Below are 20,437 nucleotides of genomic sequence, written 5' to 3' on the forward strand. Positions count from 1 at the left end.
AAGATAGAGTACAGAGTGGGGGTTTGAGGAAAGCAGATATATTCTATCTAATCCCTGTTAAATCACAGAGTCAGAGTCTGCACATCTCTGCTAAGTTGGGGAGCTGGGAGACTGCGTCACCAGAGACCAGCAGAGCTCAGTCCCCATGACAGATGCTTCCAGCCATTCTGACCTTGCCAGTCCTCAGGGCTCCAGGTTGAGGTCCAGACTCAGGATGCAGCTCAGGGTCAGGTGGATTCCTAGTTTGGTTTGCCCACAGGGAGGCGATGGTGGCCATGCACACACAAAAGTGCTGGCCCTCAATAGTTATATTTTTCACAATATAAAGAAGTTTTCATTCTGAGTTTTACACATCTTGAGCTTGGAAAAGAAACATGACCAGATTCCACTGAGAAAATGACTTTCTTAAATTAACATTAAACAGAGTCATAATATTTAAAATATGTAGAACAGATATTATTACATTAGCATTCATCCATTCATTCTTTTTTTTTTTTTTAAGGTTGGAAGTCAGCTGGAAAATACAAGGACAGATTTTAAAATATGGAAGAGATTTTAAGTGTTCAAACACTGAGAGGGACTAAGAGGGAGAGAGGTTGAAGGCAGGAGAAAGAGGCAGTGCCTGGTAGGACAGGGAACTGCAGACATAGGGACGGCCCAGAGCACAGATGGCCCCTTCAGGAGGAAGAGGACAATTCTGCAGGAGGATGAGGAGGGCTGGCCGAGCAGGCTGTCAGACTCAGCCCCCAGGCCCAGGGGTCACACCCATAGGTGCAGTGGGTGTGAGAAAGGCAGTAGCGGGCAGTGGGGGACTCGGGAAACTGGAGAGTGGGCTGAAGGGCGTGATGCAGCCAGTGGTTGCCTCGCTGAAATTCAGTGCCAACGTGGCCACATCTTCTGGATTTACATGTGCTCTCTCTTGATTGTAATGTGTTGATAAGTTCTAATATTTTAGAGAACACTGTGCAGGACATCAAAACACGTTGTGTCCAATGTTCAGCTGAGAATTTGGTCTCTAGTCTGACTCTACATTGCATTCCATCCTTCCAGCTCTCCTGCTGACGTTATGAACTCTCAAAGTAAATTAAAAATTCTGTATAAAATAGCCACAGAACACAAAACAACCCACTAAATAAATACCAACAGCAGTATTAAAATGTGTCCTACCATATAGTAATTTTTTTAAAGGTTTTCAAAATATTGTCTGGGTAAACTTGGGTAATCCAGGATATAAAGAATATTTTTTAATCAGAATAAAAAATAAAAATCATAATTTATTAGCTTCTGTGATAGGGGAATATAGAAAATAAATTTTCTCCATGTCTATAGTTTTAAGAATAAATAAATACAAACCAAGGCGTCAAGAATTTAGAAAGGAATTAAATTTAAAATAAATAACATGTGGAATTCTATTTCTACATGTTTCAGTCCTGTTAGGTTTTGTGTTTCTAGGAACATATTTATTTTATTCAGATTATCCGATTTGTTGGCATATGGTTGTTTGTAGTATTCTGCTGCGATATTTTTATGTCTGCAGAATCAGTAGTCCTGTCCCATCTTTCATTTCTGATTTTAGTAATTTGCATCTTCTCCCTTTTTTCTTAGTCAGTCTAGCTAAAGGTGTGTCAATTTTGTTAAACATTTCAAAGAAATTTCCTGAACCTTTTATTGATATTCTCTACTGTTTTTCTATTCCCTTTATTATTTATCCCTGCCATAGTCTTTATTATTTCCTTTCTTCTGCTAGATTTGGGTTTAATTCTTTCCCTAGTTCCTTAATTTATAAAGTTAGCATGTTTATTTGAGATCCTCTTATTTTTAATGTGGGCATTTCTGGCTGTAAATTTCCCCCTTAGCAGTTCTTTTGCTGATTTCCATAAGTGTTGGCATTCTGTGTTTTCATTTTCACTCATCTCTCAGTATTTTCTAATTTCCCCTGTGATTTCTTATTTGACTCATTATTTTAAATGTTTTGTTTAATTTCCACAAATTTGTGGATTTTCCAGTTTCCTTCTGTTATTGATTTCTAACTTCATCCCATTGTGGCTGAAGTAGATAGTTGATATGATATCTATTTTTTAATTCTTGATGCTTTATTTGTGTCCCCACATATCTTGGAGATTGTGCCATGTGCACTTGAGAAGAATGTGTACACTATTGTTGCTGGGTTGAATGTTCTAATATGTCTGCTGAATCTAGTTCATTTATTATGTTGTTCAAGTCCTCTATTTCCTTACTTTTCTTCTGTCTGGTTGTCCTGTCCATTATTGAAAGCATGGTGGCATGGTGTTTAAGTCTCCAACTATTGTTGTAGAACTATTTCTCTCTACCATTCTGTTTTTGATCAGTTATTAGGTGTGTAAATGTTTATAATTTTTATATCTTCTTGCTTTATTGAACACGCTGTAATAGATAATGTTCTTATTTCTGTCTTATAACATTTTTTGATTTAAAGTCTATTTTGTCTGATATTAGTATAGCCCTGCTCTCTTTTGGTTACTGTTTGCTTGGAATATCTTTTTCCATCCTTTCACTTTCAACCTATCTATGCCTTTGATCTAAAGTCTTTCTCTTGTAGATATCATGTAGTTCAATCATGTTTTTTTAAGGCATTCTGCCTATCTCTGCCTTTGATTAGAGAGTTTAATTCATTTACATTTAAATAAATTATTGATGAGAGACTTACTTCTATCATTTTGCTATTTGTCCTCTATTTGCCTTATAGTTTTTTCTCCCTCATTTCTTGCATGACTGTCTTTTATGTGTAGTTGATGTTTTGTCACGAAACTTTTCATTTTCCTTCTCATTTTTATTTGTGTATATTCTATAGCTATTTTTCCTTGTAGTTACCGTTGGGGATTATATTCAACATCCTATAATTACAACACTCTAATTTGAATATCTACCAGCTTAATTCGAATACCATTCAAATACTTTGCTCTTATACAGCTCTGTCCCTTCTCTTTGATTTTTTTTTTAAGTATTTGTTTTATTTTTATATTTATTTATGGCTGTGTTGGGTCTTCGTTTCTGTGCGAAGGCTTTCTCTAGTTGTGGCAAGCGGGGGCCCCTCTTCATCGCGGTGCGCGGGCCTCCCACTATCGCGGCCTCTCTTGTTGCGGAGCACAGGCTCCAGACGCGCAGGCTCAGGAGTTGTGGCTCACGGGCCTAGTTGCTCCGCGGCATGTGGGATCTTCCCAGACCAGGGCTCGAACCCGTGTCCCCTGCATTGGCAGGCAGATTCTCAACCACTGTGCCACCAGGGAAGCCCCTCTCTTTGATTATTGATGTCAGAAAATAACATCTTTATACATGTGTGTCAAAAAACATAGACTAATAATTATTTTCTAATGGACTAATCTCTTAAATTATGTAGAAAACAAAGAGAGAGTTATAAAACAAAGTTATAATAGTACTAGCTTTTATCATTATCCATGTATTTACCTTTTCCAGGAGTCTTTATTTCTTCACATGGCTTCACATAACTCTCTAGTCTCTCTTCATTGCAACCTGAAGGACTCCTTTTAGCATTTCTTGTAGGGGAGGTCTAGTGATAATAAACTCTCTCAGCTTTCACTTATCTGGGAATGTCTTAATTTCTACTTAATAGTTGAAGGACAGTTTTGTCAGATATAGAATTCTTGGTTGACAGGTTTTTCTTTCCTTTGTCACTTTGAATATGTCAACCCACTGCTTCTGGCTTCCAAGGTTTCTAAGAGAAACCTGATAATAATCTTTTTGGAGAGCTCTTGTATGTGATGAGTTACTTCCTTCTTGTTGCTTTTAAGATCTTCTCTTTGTCTTTGTCTTTCAATAGTCTGATTATAATGTGTCTTGGTGTGCATCTCTTTGAATTTATCCTACTTGGAATTCCCTAACTCTTTCTTCTTCCTTCTTGAAACTTCCTTTGAATCCTTCCAGTGAATTTTTCATTTCAGTTATTGTAATTTTCAGTTCTAAAATTTATTTTTGGTTCCTTTTTTATGTTTTCTATATCTTTTTTGATATTTCCATTTTGTACACTCTTTTTTTTTTTACATTGTTATTGGAGTACAATTGCTTTACAATGTTGTGTTAGTTTCTGCTGTATAACAAAGTGAATCAGCTATATGTATACATATATCCCCATATCCCTTCCCTCTTGCTTCTCCCTCCTACCCTCCCTATCACACCCCTCTAGGTGGTCACAAAGCACCGAGCTGATCTCCCTGTGCTATGCAGCTGCTTCCCACTAGCTATCTACTTTACATTTGGTAGTGTATATATGTCCATGCCACTCTCTCACTTTGTCCCAGCTTACCCTTCCCCCTCCGTGTCCTCAAGTCCATTCTCTACGTCTGTGTCTTTATTCCTGTCCTGCCCCTAGGTTCTTCAGAACCATTTTTTTTAGATTTCACATATATGTGTTGGCATATGGTATTTTTTTTCCTCTTTCTGACTTATTTCACTCTGTATGACAGACTCTAGGTCCATCCACCTCACTACAAATAAGTCAATTTCATTTCTTTTTATGGCTGAGTAATATTCCATTGTATATATGTGCCACATCTTCTTTAACCATTCATCTGTAGATATGGACACTTAGGTTGCTTCCATGTCCTGGCTAAGTGCTGCAATGAACATTGTGGTACATATCTCTTTTTGAATTATGGTTTTCTTAGGGTATATGCCCAGTAGTGGGATTGCTGGGTCATGTGGTAGTTCCACTCATTGTTTTCCTAACTTTGTCCACATCTTTTAGCTCTTCGAGCATCTTTAAGACTGTTGACTTAAAGTCTAGTAAGTCCACCATCTGGTCTTTCTCAGAAATAGTTTCCACTGATTTACCACCCCCTCCCCTTGGAATGGGCCATACTTTCCTGTTTCTTGTGACTTTTTAAAAAAATGGATATTTGAATCTTATAATGTGGGAACTCTGGAGATCAGATTCTCACCCTTCTCCAGACGTTGCTGTAGTGTATGTGTGTGTGTGTGTTTCAATTGTTATATGGTGTCTTTGTGTCAGGGATCAGTCTGAGATGTACATGTAAGGTCTGTGTGGTGCCTTTCTAAATTCCCCCATATATATGGTTGCTTTTGAATGTCCTAGACCTCAAATGTCTGGCTTCCAAAAGGAGAAAAAGTGAAACATGGAGAAGGGAAAAACCATGGCACTGGCCCTTTAAATCTCCTGGCAGCAGCAGGGCCAGTTGGTGAGTCCAGGTAGCCAGGAGGGAAAAAGACAAGACACAGCAGGTGTTGGCCAGCCTTTACCTGGCAATCAGACATATCTGGGGCTGGGACCAGGCCAGCTGCTGCAGCTGAGAGCAGTAAGGGGCCCAGCTGGCCATGAGGCCTCCATACCAGGCTGGTACTTTCCTGGCAGGGCAGTGGAGAGCAACCTCAGGGTTAGGTATAGCAGGTGAGAGGTCTAGTTGAGCTCTTCAAAGCAGAGGTAATCACAGCATTTGCCCCCACTCCCCTCCTAAGTTGGGGACCTATTTACTGGACAAGGGTACTACCCTTCAGTGACCCTGACAGCAGAAGAGAACATCCAACTGGGGCAAGTGCAAGGAAACTTACTGAAGAGAAGTGGGCAGCTGAGGCCTTAAAGGACACCTGGAACTCTCCAGGGCTCCGGGGTCAGTTCTGCCCTGGGCTGGAAGGAGCAGCTGGCTTTCTGCAGGCAGAGATTATCCTTTAGGCCCTGAGAGTGGGGAAGGAGAAGAGCCTGACTCAAGGTCTGGAATCCATCAGAGCACAGGCGCTGAAGACACAGTCTGCCCAGGGAGGCCAGTGACAGCTGTGCTCTGTGGGGTTAATAGTGACAAAGAAGACAGCATCTGTGAACTAAATCTCAGCTTTTCTTCCAACTTCTTTGCAACAAAAAGGGGAAACTGAGGCACACTGAGGTTAAGCAACTTTCTCATGCTCACATAGCTAGGAAAGACTGGAATGCAGCCTGGCCCTGGCTCTCCCCAAGGTCTGTGCTCTCCCCTCACTGCCACCCAACCACCCCTGTCCCTCAGGAGGCCCCATCATTCACTCTGTCTCTACAATATTCTTCTGTTTCAGAAGGAGGCCCACAGCTCCCTAAGGGCTGCAAACTCAGGAGGGACCCTAGAAGAACAAAGGAGCTCAGAAGGTACCTGTGCAACTTGCAGGAGATGCTGAATGACTCAGCAAAACTGGATAAAGCTGGATGAGGGAGGTGCGGGCCAGGCTCTAATTATTCCTCTTAGAGGAGAGAGTATTTAAAATTCCTAAGCCTGGTTTTGGGACCCTCTCGAATTTCCTAACTTGTTCCTGTAACTTTGTCTCCTGGTCTCTGAGACAGGATGGCCCTCAGGTGCGTAACATAAGCAGGGGATTCAAGGATTAATAATTCCCTCAGAACCTGGAGAGATTAATGTGACCTCATCTTCTAACAAACACGAAAACCTTCACTCTACTTCCTCCCACACTGACCTTGATGGAGTTAACGATCCTCTCGTCTTCGTGTCTTTGGCTGTCCTCCACCCACCTTCCAAGAAGAACCTTCTGGCTTGGAAGAAAGGACCGAAACACCCACTGGGCTCCCATCTACAGAGACTGACCCGGAGGATATGTCCCCCTGGTCTTCTCTGCTCCCTTGTCCCTGAGGGCCATCGTTGACAGGATGGATGCTTCCACTGGCCTTAGCTGCAGCTGGAGCCCAGAACTCCTCCTGGACGGCCCTTCAAGGGGCTGCCAGGGTGGCTCCACCCACTCCTGCCCACCTGGCCTGCCAGGTGCTCTGAGACCTGGGAAATGCAGAGCCTCTAGCTGGAAACATCTGGGGAAGAAGTGAAATCTGTTTCTACCTCTCAGCCCCAGGGATCTGAAAAACCAAGCTCTGGAAGCTCTTAGAAGCCAAATGAGAGGGTGGAAACAAGAGCTGGGTTGGTGCTGGGGAGAAGGTTCTCTAAAATCTAAAAGGATTTAGGTGAAGGAGCTGTATTCCAGAGAAATGCCCTGGTGAACTGAACTGATCTAGGCAGCCTTTGATCTATAAATACATTGTTATCCTCTTGCTTTTCCCTTTCTTAGAAGTCCCAACTCTGTTAGTCACTCATTCAACAAACATTTCGTTACCTCTATGTGCTGCACTCCATGTACGACTCCGAGAATGCAAAGAAACAATCCCTACCCTCAGGAAGCCTATGGTTTAGAATTGCGCTGCGCTATATGGGATCCACCAGCCACATGTGGCCACGGAGAACCTGAAGTGCGGCCAGTGCAGCTGAGAAACTCAAATCTTCATTTTATTTCATTTTAATTAGCTTAATTTTTTAAATTGATACTCAATTCAGTCACTGAAATCTTTTAGGTATATTTGGGATGATTTGGGTATGTGAATCAATTTTTTCAACTATAAATGTTTTGAAATCTAGATACAGGTTAAGTATTTCTAGTGAAAACTTAGGATCTGAATTGAGACATGCTCTAAGTATAAAGTATACATCAGATTTCAAAGACTTAGTAGGGACAGAAAAGCTTGTAAAATATCTCATTAATCATTTTAAGTTGATTTACATGTTGAAATTATAATATTTTGGATATATTGGGTTAAAGAAAACATATTACTAAAGTTACTTGTTACTTTTTAATGCGGCTATTAGAACAATTAAAATTAAACAGGTGACTAGCATTATACTAGTCTTCCTCGACTTTGGAGAGATTATGTCCCCATAAACTCACTGTAAGTTGAAAATGCATTTAATTCACCTAGCCTACCTTAAATGTGCTCAGAGCAATTACATTAGCCTACAGTTGGGCAAAATCATCTAACACAAAACCCATTTTATAATTAAGTGTTGACTACCTCATGTAATGTACTGAATACTGTACTGAAAGTGAAACACAAAATGGTTGTCTGACACTGAACGGTGGTAGTGCATCGGTTGTTTACCCCCAGAGACCGCGTGTCTGGCTGAGAACTGCTGACTGGCCGCCCAGCCCAGCATCAGGAGAGGGTGTCATACCTCGTATCACTAGCCCGAGAAGAGAGCAAAATTCAATATTCAAAGCAGGTTTCCACTGGATGAGTAGGGGTTTCCCGCACCATCGTAAAGTCGAACCATCGTTAAGTTAGGGACCGTCTGTATTTCCACTCCATGGTGCCGGTGGAGAGTATGAGGAAATCCACAAAGAAGGGCCACCTGGCGTGGCAGCGTCCGGAGGACAGTCTGAACGTGGAAGAGAATGGTCAGGAAAGTCTGAGGGAGCCAAGTATGAGCGGCACCTTGGAAGGTGCACTCAGATGTGGGTGTCGCCATTCTGAGCAGAGGGAGGACACAGAAACAAGATGCAATGGGCACTTTCCAGGAACTGTAGGGGCGTGGGAGTGATGGTTGAGAGGAGGCACATCTCTTCAGCTCACCCCGCCCTGGCGGCCACAGCCCACGGTCAAGGAGACAGCTGAGGACAGCAAAGGCAACGGCAGGTGCTGGGCTGGGGGAGGGGGGAGCTGCCCCTCTTCCCCCACACTTAGGCCTCCCTCGATTTGAGGGTAAGTTTGTGCTGCTTTCTTTGGGCTGCAGAATCGAGAGACTACTGGGTCCTGAAGTCCATCTATACATTTCAACATGCACTTAACGATGTGAGCTATACCCTATACCTAAAGGTAGTGCAGGGATCCCAGCTTGAGTTAAAGAAAATCCAAAACCTTGCCTTAGTCAGCATGGCGATGTCCTTTCTTACTGTTGATGACAGGGGGAGAGGGAGTGATGGTGAATTCGACTTCTCAGATGTGGCGTTTGAAATGAGCACTGAAAAGTCCTCTGGTGTGAGCCTTCGAGGGACTGCCAGCAAGCTGAGCTAAAGCGCTCTCAGAGGCTGCCTGGGGAGGGCATCCCTCGGAACCGCAGCAGCCTCACAGGAGGGGCTGCAACAAAGCCAAGTGGGAAGGCCGAGGTGTTGTGGAGATTCCCAGGAATGACGGAGATGGGGAGGGAGCAGGCCTCCTAAAATGCAGGTACTTGGAGTCACAGCAACCCCGTTTTAACTCTGGGCTATTGGGTCCTGGGAAAATATGGATCACATTCTTTATGGAGCATAAAAAGAGGAGATGGGGAGAAGTACCCATTTTATTGATTCTAAGATGCGTTTATTTTTTCCACATTCTAACATCTCTAAAATCAGGATGTCCTTGTACACACTATATTTAAAAAGGATAACCAACAAGGACCTACTGTATAGCATAGGGAACTCTGCTCAATGTTATGTGGCAGCCTGGATGGGAGGGGAGTCTGGGAGAGAACGGACACATGTATATGTATGTCTGAGTCACTTTGCTGTGCACCTGAAACTATCACAACATTGTTAATTGGCTATACTCCAGTATAAAATAAAAAGTTAAAAAAAATAAGAAGATAAAAGCAGGATGTCTTACAGTCAACAGCGCTTTGTTTGTTTACATGGTAGGGTTTCTAAAACTTCTTATTTGTCCATAAAATAAAAGTGCACCTCACAATTGACGAAATAGAGTCTGTATGCTTTTTTCCTCCACTCTGACTTTTTTTGGGTTACAGTCTGTTTCTTAGAGCAGACTTGTATATACCATGAATATTTTGTTATGCAAAGTGTGTGCAGGGCCTAAAAGAATACTCCAGCGCAGCCATGGAATGACACTGGTTCCTTTAGTGGACCAAATGGCCAAGGGCCACTGTGATGTGGGGAACACCCACCCAAGCTAGTGACAGTGGGCTGTGTCACAGGATTTTAGGATATGGGCCATCAGTGAGGCATGTTTATCTCGTTCCTCACCCATACTAGGCGGCTAGTTGATTAATTGGTGCCTTCAGGCTGAATGAAGGAGATTTTCTTCACCTAGAAAATAAGGATTATTATACCCATCCTATCTCACAAAGTGGCTATGCAAATCAAGTGACAGTGATCTGCAAGCTCTAAAGTGTTATACCCAATTACAGTGTAAGCAAAGAAAGTTGTCATTTAAGAGGATTCAACTAAGAACAAGAAGATGGAAACTATATCAGAGAGACACAGGCAATCCCTTGTCCTCTAATCCAGGCACATGCCCTGGTTGTGTTGCTTAACTTTTATTAAAAAAAAAAAAAAAAAAAATCAGCCTTTCCTCAAGCTCTGCTGACTTAAAAGCAATAATTCTCAACCTTGTCTGCACAAGAATCACCTGAAGAACTTTTAAAACAATACTGGTCCCCGTCACAGACCAATGAAGTACAAATCCCCGAATGTGGTAACATCTGTAGTTTTAAAAGCTCCCTGGGTGATTCTCTCGTGGACCAGGGTTGAATAGTTGCTTCACAGAATATGCTATCTTCTTATCAGAAACACGGAATATCCGCACTCCAGGATTTGGTCAGAAGACGTCAGTCTGAACTCTCTGCCACTTGATAATTATCAAATGCTCCGCCGCAAGAAATAATATTCTTTATATTATTTCTGCAGTTCATTCATTCCTTTAGATACTTTAGGTTGTAACACTGGATTAAAACAGACTTTCAGAAAGTGAGTCTTTAGACCACCTTTTTTTTTTTTAATTGAGGTAAAGTACACCTAACATAAAATTCACCATCTTAACCTTGACCACACTTCTGGGGCCACTCATAAAGCATCTTTAACAGAATAGAGCTTTGGCATTTCGACTTCTGCCTGCTGTTTTGGGAGAGCCTGGTGAAAGTCCCCTTTATGGGACTGGAGACCCTCTGACACCACCATGAAACAGGTGCTCCTGCTGTGACCTGCAGCTAGGGGTTACTGTTCTTAACAAAGGTAGTCAAAGTCTTATGTGTCCCTTCCCAGATTGCTTACTATAGATACTTGACAAAGAAACAACCTGAAGCGTTTTAAGTCCCTCTATTTTTGTGTGTTTCCATCAGAGAAGAGGGCGAACACTGTAGCTCGGAGCCCAGGAAGAAGTGAGGGATGTGGGTCTGGCTGTCGCCTGCAGCCCACAGTACCTGCTAAGGGAAGCAACAGTCCTCCGTCTCCGTTGAGCTGCCCAGGGTGTCCTGCGGCCTGGACATGACGGGTCCCAGCCACTCCTCAAAGCCCAGTGGATGGTACCAGCCTGGATCATCCAGATGGTGGAAGAACTGCACCTCCGGGAGAGGGCAATGTGGCACTGGCCCTCGTGGCAGGGAGCCCCGTGATGCCCCACACGGTGTGATCACGAGAGGCCACGTACAGCCTGGCCAGGAGGAGAAGACAGTCCTCAGCTCGGTGGATCCTAAACCAGTTCTTTAGAAGGATGTTGCAAGAAATAGCCTCCTGAAACCTGTCATTGGATTTTTCCTTGTGAATAATGTGGATAGTATTCACTGTAACAGGATCCTGCAGGAAACATTCCTCTAAGGGATCATTACCAGAACAGGGGCAATTTCCCCAAGCCACTTGTTCATTTTCAAAATGTTATAGGTACAGAATTGCATAACAAATTGTACTTCACTCCTTGCCTTTACTTCTAGAAAATTTACCGCCAAATTTTGTCATTTGGAAAGAACACAAGGTCTCACAAGGTTCATTCTGTGTGAATCTGGCCTCTGACTCAGCACTATTTCTCTTCCTTTTATGGTACTTTTTTCCCAATTACCTCGCTTTTTAAAACTTTGTATGTCTTTTTATGTCTCTTGAAATGCCTCTTGCAAAAAGGGAGAGACCAGAGTGGGCGAGAGAGAGGCATGGGCACCTGAGAAGTACAACTTTTATAAAAGAAAGCAACAGTGAACAACATACATCGCCAGCCACAGAACTGTTTTGCTATATGGGCCAAGAATTTTAAATGGGGGGCACTGTCGCTGCCCTCCAGCCGGAGGCCACCAGGAACACAGCTGCGGTGGCCAGGCAGGTTTATTGACCTTTGCAGCCAGGAAGAACACTCAGGGACCCACAGAGTGTCTCAGGAACAGTGTTAGAAAGACTCTATCAGGGAATTTGGGTGCTGGTTAGCTAATCTGGGAAAAGTCCAAGGAAGCGGGGCCTACATCTAGATTTAATGCTGTCAGAAATTTGCAGGGGGTGGGGAACGGGGGCAGCGATTCTGTGATTGGGTATTTTGTGGGTAACACAGTGACCTTGTTTTTGTCTGTGATTAGGTAAAATTATGGAGTGATCTTGTTTTGTTTCATTTTATCATGATCTCAGAGTAACTGTGAGGTTTTTACTCTGTGGGATTATTGGTCGAAGAAGAGAACAGGGTCCTGCTGTCAGCATCAGAGCAGCTTGCAGTAACTTTGAGGTCTTGCTCTGAATGTCAGATCAGTTCCGGACACCAGGGACTGCTTTCTTTCTTTCTCAGCGCCACCCCCAGCCCCAATCTTTGGGCCAAGGACAGACAAAGTCAGACCACAGGACGTTAATTCAGGAAATCCAGATTTCCTCCAGAGATTTTGCTAATAGCAGAAGAGTGTGCATTGAGTGTAGTCTGCAGTTAAACTGAAGTTAATCTTTTCCTCTCCTTCTGTTGCAGGATGAATGGTTGAACTATCTGATGTGACAATGGCTGTGCAGTCATATTTAAGACTCAGGACGTGGGGACTTCCCTAGGGGTACAGCGGTAAAGAATCTGCCTTGCAATGCAGGGGACACGGGTTCGATCCCTGGTCAGGGAACTAAGATCCCACATGCCGCGGGGCAACTAAGCCCGTGTGCCACAACTACTGAGTTTGCACGCCTCAACTAGAGCCCGTGTGCCACAAACTACAGAGCCTACACGCTCTGGAACCCACACGCCACAACTAGAGAGAAGCCTGCGTGCCAGAACGAAAAGCCTGTGGGCCTCAACAAAGAGTCTGTGTGCCTCAACTAAGACCAGATGCAGCCAAAAATAAATATAATAAATAATAATAATAAAATAAATAAATAACACATCTAAATCTTTTTTAAAAAGACTCAGGGGCTTCCCTGGTGGTGCAGTGGTTGAGAATCTGCCTGCCAATGCAGGGGACACGGGTTCGAGCCCTGGTCTGGGAGGATCCCACATGCCGCGGAGCGGCTGGGCCCATGAGCCGCAATTACTGAGCCTGCGCGTCTGGAGCCTGTGCTCCGCAACAAGAGAGGCCACGATGGTGAGAGGCCTGCGCACCGCGATGAAGAGTGGCCCCCGCTTGCCACAACTAGAGAAAGCCCTCGCACAGAAACGAAGACCCAACACAGCCATAAATAAAAATAAATAAATAAAAGACTCAGGACATGATACATTAGCCAACTGTAAAATAGGCAATTATCAGAAACAAAATGACTTTCAATCCTTGTAATACATCTCCAAACCAAAAGGTAAAGTGCTACTTTCCTTTTCAGGAAAACAAAGTAATTAAATTATCCTCTTAAATAGAATCGATGCTATTAGTTGTTTAATTGACATAAGTTGATAAATTGATATCAGAATGTTAATCTTTTTTTTTGGCTGGGCGGCATGCAGGATCTTAGTTCCCTGACCAGGTATCAAACCCACACCCCCTGCAGTGGAAGCGTGCAGTCTTAACCACTGGACCACCAGGGAAGTCCCAATATCAGAGTATTAATGTTGATCTGAAGTCTTGAGCAGAAGCTGTCCACTTCTGAGGTCAGCAACTTCTGGAAGATTCCTAAGAATCTCAGTTTAAGATTTCCAGTGGAATGGACATCAGTAGTCAGAAGGAAGTGTTTATCTTTTGAGCTGGGAAATATTAACCTAAGGATCAATACTTTGGAGTTTTGTTGGTCTGTTTTTAACTGTACCTTAATAGGTCATTTTTATCGAAGTTCAAGGGCAGTTTACCTCAGGTATCTTTTCCAGAACACTTAATCTCCTGTTGCAAATGATAAGTGAGTGGTTTGGAAATGTAGCTGGTAACCATTGATGATAAAGCTGGAGGTACTGTATGTGTTCCTTGTAGTACTTGATCATATTTCATTGCAGTAGGATAGAATTTATATTGAGGGTGAAATTTTCAAAGGCATGGATGAGAAATTTATTAATTCATAAGGAGATAAACTGTGAGTCCCAGAGGGGGTTGATCTTATACACCTTAAAGCCAATGGCAATATTTTAGGCCATGGAAGTTTCAGGGAGCTTATTAATTTCAGTATTTAGAATTCCATTAGTTCTATTTTTCTTAAGGACTGTGGATGATAAAAACAGTAAGATTTGGAGTTAAAAGGCAAACATTATAGATTTCCTTAATAATGGTACCAGTAAAATGAGTGTCTGTCATTAGAGAGATAAGTGGGAACTCCCCAGGCCAGAAAACAAAATCAAGCAAAAAAAAATTTTTTTTTTACAGTTAGAGCCACAGCTCTCTGGCAAGGGAAAGCTTTAATCTATTCTGAGAAGAAACCAGAAAATAACCAGAATATAGTATTTATAATCCATTGCAAGAGACATTTGTATAAAGTCCATTTGGAGGATTGGAATTTGGTCCTTGTCCGTATCCTACCTTTACAATTTACCAGGATCACATCGTTGGCAGTAGGACGTGTTTTAAAAACATCTTTGTCAATACCTTTAAAGTTACCCCACCACTGTTCGTTTAGTGTTGTCAGTGTACCTGCTACTATAAGTAATACCATGAAGCATTTTTGCTAAGCTCCATTTTAAATTATCTGATGTCATGAGTCAGCCATTCTGAGAGCACCAAAAGTTATCCTTATGCAACTTTCCCCACTTCTGAATTTTTCCACTTTCCCAAATTAGGGATTTGTCTCTGACAGTTAAGAATAGCCTCTTTGAATGCCTTCAAGGCCTCTCTTTTCTTTACAATTACAGGAGCAATTGTCTTGGTTACCACTGCTTATGTAGCAGAATGGTCAGCTAAAGCATTACCAGGAGGTTGTGGGTCTTGGTGCTTTGAATGAAGTTCTACTTTTATTATAGCTATTTCTTTAGGTAACAGCAAATCAGCTAAAAGGTTTTTTTTTAACTTGTCCAATTTGTATATGTTTTGTCAAAATTAGAAAACTCTTCATGTCTAAAGAATTCCAAATTTGCAGACTACCCCAAAAGCACATCTACTATTAGTATACATGCTTGTTCTTTTACTTTTTAACCAGCTGGCATGCCAAGGTGAGGGCAATTATTTTAGCCTTTGGAGCTGATTTAATTTCTGGACTGGTCTATATTTTAAGGGTGAATTTAGGTCTGTGATAGCATTTTAAAATGCAAACAAAATTAGGTAAGGGCTAACCAAGAGAATTTCTAACAAAATGATTTTAGAGTATGAGAAAAGCACTGAAAGTTATGAGAATCATTTGGTTAAAAAAATAAAAGGAACCTCTGCTAATCTGGGCATAAAATAATTTAGTCATTTTACATGAAAGATCGAATTCTAATTTTACTCCTTTGGTACATTATTTATTCTTTTATTTGTATGTATTTAGGCATATGTAGATATATAAATATAAAATAGATAATTTAAAGCTTTTAAATATAGCTTTAAAATATAATTAACTTCCCAGTATATTAAATAAAACAATATGTGTCATATTAAATTTATCATTTGAATAAATTATAATAATTTTTCTAAATAAACAGAAAATCACCTCTTATTCTGTATATATACCTATATCTCTCTGCAATTACTATATCTAGGACAATTAACTATTTACACTAATTATTATCTTTAGTTAGAGTAACCAATATTTTCTCTTGTTTTTAGACACAAGAGAAACTCAGAGGAAAGAAAGTTTAGAAGCCATCCAGCTGTTTTTTATGAGCATTTATTTCACAGCATGTAAACATTTTGAGATGGCCAAAACAAATATACATGCATTAGCATCCATATTCTGTTACTTTACTGGCATTTTAAGAAATAAGGACAAATTAAAATTATGTTTAGTAACCCGTGTTTTTGTATCTTTCCCCTCATCTTAGAAACCACCTTCGTTCTGTCAGCCTGGAATCAGGAGCTCTTGTCCGACTCCAGTTGGGTGATGCTTGGTCTTTGACCAAGTCCCAGAGATGCAGGTCACACTAAATGTTTTTATGGATGGTCACACTACAGTTCTCATGTTGGCTTTTCCATCTGAAACTGCGCCCCCCTCCAAGCCAAACACCAGCCCCATTCATTCTTTCCCACTATAATGCTCATTCCTGTGTATCTTTCTAAATGGCACAGTTTCACCAGACAATTTGAAATTACACTGGCCACTTTTGGGGAACTTTATGATGGACAAATTGTTCATTTGAGAGGCACCTTAAAATAAAACAAACAAAAGCCCCAACTGTCCACAAGTCAGCTTTCTTTAATTGGTGTTAGGAAGCTAGCTTCTAAACGTAATTCAGACTCAAAAATTTCCTCCCTGAAATATTCTTTAGCTAGCACAATTAAAAAACGTGAGAAACTGTCTCCCTAATCGTCCCCTTTAGACATTAATCAGAATTAGCTCCTGATGTTATTCTAATTCCCTTCCCACTTTTTTGTTGATGGTTTAACATCAAAATGTAAACCAAAATTGGAAAATCACTCCATTGCATGAACTTCAGCTTTTGGTTAAGCATTTTAAAGAGATTTTGAAGACCAAAAACAAAAGAACTGCCATAAGAAATTGTTTGTCCTATTTGTCTAAAGAGATCACTTTGTTTAACGTGGGATGCATGCCGTCCTTCATTTGCATACTTCGGGGGTTAGTAGGTGCTTATACTTTAATCTTATGGCTACTTTTTGTGTCCCAGACAAGGTGAGGGCCTCAGAGCTGGGCTGGGATGTCCCTCTTTAGTGCTTATTTAAGCCCCAACCCAAACCTTGAGAAAAGTAATGGTGAACAGTGACACCTGTCAAATACGAGTTTCTGGAGTCAGACCACACCTTGAAGTGGGGGAAGGAGAGGATTTCCCCCAAGGGGATATTTGTTCCCCATTTGCTCCACTAATGGTCAGAGGACTGGAAGAGAAGGATGGGGGAGGGATGGAGTGGGGAGTGAGGCAATTTGACCTGGAATCCCAGGTGCGGGGAGCCATGCTGATAGAGGCTGAATTTGCATCTCCTGTTTAAAGTCTTCTGAGAGTTACATGGGACTCTCAGTAAGGTTTGTGCCTGTGGCTGCTACCCGTAAACCCTCCTAGAGACACACTAGCTTCTTTGGCTTAGCTGCCTGAGGTTGAGAGATTAGTTTCCTCATCTGTTCAATGGGGGTAATAACAGTACCAACCTCACTGGGTCACCGTGAGGATGAAACGAAGCAGTTGGAGCTGCCTGGCACACAGTGTTAGCTGTGAAGATGATGGTGATGATGGCAATGATGGTAATTCCTTCCATTATTCTCACACCTGAAGGAAGGTCTTGTTAACTGCTTTCCACCTGCTTTCAGTTCCAGGCTCTGAAGTGGAAACATAAGGGTATGAAGGATGTCACCACAGGAGACAGCTGTGCCCGGCTCGAGGCCATCACACTGGAGTCAGAGCAGGGGAACAGGGGACACACATAGAGCAGTGCTCTGGGCAACTAGCAGAAAGAGAATATATATGAGCTGGCACTTGGGTCAAAGAGGCTCCTGCCATTCACAAATCAGTGTAAAAATGAAATGTTATCTCAACGTAGATTGGGAACATACAGGTTACAATATCCCAAGTAGTTCTGCACAGCAAAAGAAACAATCAATAAAATGAAAATGCAACCCACAGAATGGGAGAAAACATTTCTAAGCCATATATCTGATGAGAGGGTAACATCCAAAACATATAGGGAACTCATACAACTCAATAGCAAAACCCCCAAAAACCTGATTAAAAAATGGGTAATGGACCCAAATAGACATTTTTTCCAAAGACGGTATACAAATGACTAACAGGTGCATGAGAAGGTGCTCAACATCACTAATCATCAGGGAAATGCAAATTAACACCACAATGAAATATCACCTCACACCTGTTAAAATGGCTATCAAAAAGATAAGATATAGCAAATGCTGGTGAGGATATAGAGAAAAGGCAACCCTTGTGCACTGTTGGTGGGAATGTAAATTGGTATAGCTGCTATGGAAAACAATATGGAGGCTCCTCAAAAAGTTAAAAATAGAACTAGCATATGATCCAGCAATCCCACTTCTGGGTATTTATCTGAAGGAAATGAGATCACTACCTCAAAGAGATACCTGTGCTCCCATGTTGATTGTAGCATTATTCACAACAATCAAGACATGGAAACAAGCTAAGTGTCGACAGATGAATAGATAAAGAAAATATGGTGTATATATATATATATATATACACACACACACACACACGGGAATAATATTCAGCCTTGAAAAATTAAGGAAAAGGAAATCCTGCCATTTGTGACAACATGGACGGACCTTGACCATTATGCTAATTGAAATAAGTCAGACAAAGAAAGACAAATACTGTATGATCTCACTTATATGTGGAATCTAAAAACACCAAACTCAGAGAAACAGAATAGATTGGTGGTTGCCAGGAGCTTGGAGGTGGAGGAAGTGAGGAGATGTTGGTCGAAGGGTACAAACTTATAGCTGTACGAGGAACAAATTCCCGGGACCTAAGGTACAGCATGGGGACCATAGTAAACAATATTGCATCGTGCGCTTGAAAGTTGCGAAGTGAGTAGATCTTAGATGTTCTCACCACACACTGCACGGAAATGGTAACTATGTGAGGGGATGGATTTGTTAACTAACCTTGCTTTGGTAATCATTTCACAACATATAAATACATCAAATCATCACATTGTATGCCTTAAACTTATGCAATGGTATGTGTCAATTATATCTACTCCAATAAAGCTGGGGGGAATAATCCCAAGTAAGCCTCCTGAGCACATTAGTTCTTTTCACAGAATCAGCACAGTAACTCTAAATACATCCTTTCATCTCTTTGTCATATAATCCCAAGTTAAGGAAACCTGGCAAGATAGAAGAGCAGTTTGTTAATCAAGGCCCGCATCAGAATCACCTGTGGACAGAGTCTGTGAATGCACATCCCTCAACTCTCCCCCAGACCTGCTGAATTCGAATCTGGGGAGGGTGGTGGTACAGGGCACTTGCATATATTTATTCCAGACCCACAAGTGCTGCTGATGGGCAGCGAGGGTTGAGAGCCCCAGACTGGAAAGAACATCCCCAGGCTGGGCAGGGCAATGCTCAAAGCCCTCCAGGCTCCAGAACCAGAGAATGAGCAGTTCTGGGGCTGAGGCGGGAGGGGAAATGGTGAGAAGTGGGTAGAGGGAGAGGAGGGACGATGTGGAGAGGTGGGGAGCAGAAGAGCCCCCAAAGTGAGGTGGAGACCCAGCCACACCGGTGGCTACTCTCTTGCTAGCTTATCCTTGATTTCTTTCCAAGTTAGTTTCTTCTCTAACAGATGACCCCTCGTAATAGGGAAGAAACTTTGCTATTACAAGTTAATCACTAAAGGGATGTCACCTGTAAGCTTAAATTATACATAATGGCCCATCTCTGGGAACCCTGCCTCCCAGGTAATGAGCATTAAGCTAAAATACCTTCGTTTAGCTCTCAGGAAACATCCTGACCAGGCCCACCTGTGAATGACTGCGGGGAGGAAGAAACTAACACATCCCCTCCAGCTGACCAGAACCAGGACTTTACTCCCCAGCCTTTTAGCATAAAAGAAGGCTGAATTCTAACTCAGGCAAGATGGTTCTTCGAGACTATCTTCTTGGTCTGCCAGCTTTCCGAATAAAGTCACTATTCCTTGCCCTACAACTCGTCTCTCGATTCATTGGCCTGTCGTGCGGTGAGCAGTACAAGCTTGGACTCGATAACACCCTCACAGGCTGCCCAGAAGGAAGGGCAGGTTCAGACACCATCACACCCATTTCTCACATCCTCACTGAACGTGCAGAACACGCTTGGACAGTCCAGAAGGATTTCCAACTGGGTGCAAATCCACCAGCCTTCAACCCTGGAGATCTAATTCCCTGCAACACCCTTGTCGTCAGGAAAAACTAGAGTTTGCAAACTTGTAAACCAGACCGTCTATTGAAATATAGGAAAGTTGTATTCTGTGAAAATGGGAAATGAAGGGTAGGTGAAGCTAAGTGCCCCAGAGGTAACTCTCCTGAGGTTACAAATATCTACAGATAGCCAGGGTAGGAAAAACTCCAAGTAAGCAGGTCACAAGAAGGAAAAGAAACTGGTCAGACATTCTGTGAAAACAGGCAGTGGGGAGACTGGGAATCCAGAGGCTTGCAGACAGCTTCTCACTGTGGCCTGGGTTCCAGTCCTGACTTGGCCCTTTACCAGCTGGGGAATCTTGGGCAAGTTACTTAATCTCTCTGCATACTCGAATTTCCTCGGGCAAACCTCACAGGGTTTGTTCATTCACTGAATTTGTAGCAGGTATCAACTATGTGGCAGGAACTCTTGTGAAATTCAACAGTGAACAAAATAGACAAAGTTCAGATTTCACAAAAGCCATTCATGGGGCGTGGCTTGGGAAACTGAATCTCCTAACATGTGAAAAGCACTTTGATCAGTGCCTTGCACGTGGCGAATGCTCCGTGTGTGT

General features: G+C 42.2%; 1 long non-coding RNA gene across 1 annotated transcript in view; it reads left to right on the forward strand.

The window, feature by feature from the left end:
• The window catches only part of LOC309634317, a 143,618-nt gene extending 130,458 nt beyond the window's left edge, over positions 1 to 13,160 (forward strand). The window contains exon 2 of the long non-coding RNA XR_014247975.1: positions 12,875 to 13,160. This is a non-coding gene — a long non-coding RNA (uncharacterized lncRNA). The remainder of the gene's footprint in view (positions 1 to 12,874) is intronic.
• The last annotated feature ends 7,277 nt before the right edge of the window (positions 13,161 to 20,437 follow it).

The sequence above is a fragment of the Balaenoptera borealis genome (assembly GCF_965194805.1).
Source record: "Balaenoptera borealis genome assembly, chromosome: 1".
Taxonomy (NCBI): domain Eukaryota; kingdom Metazoa; phylum Chordata; class Mammalia; order Artiodactyla; family Balaenopteridae; genus Balaenoptera; species Balaenoptera borealis.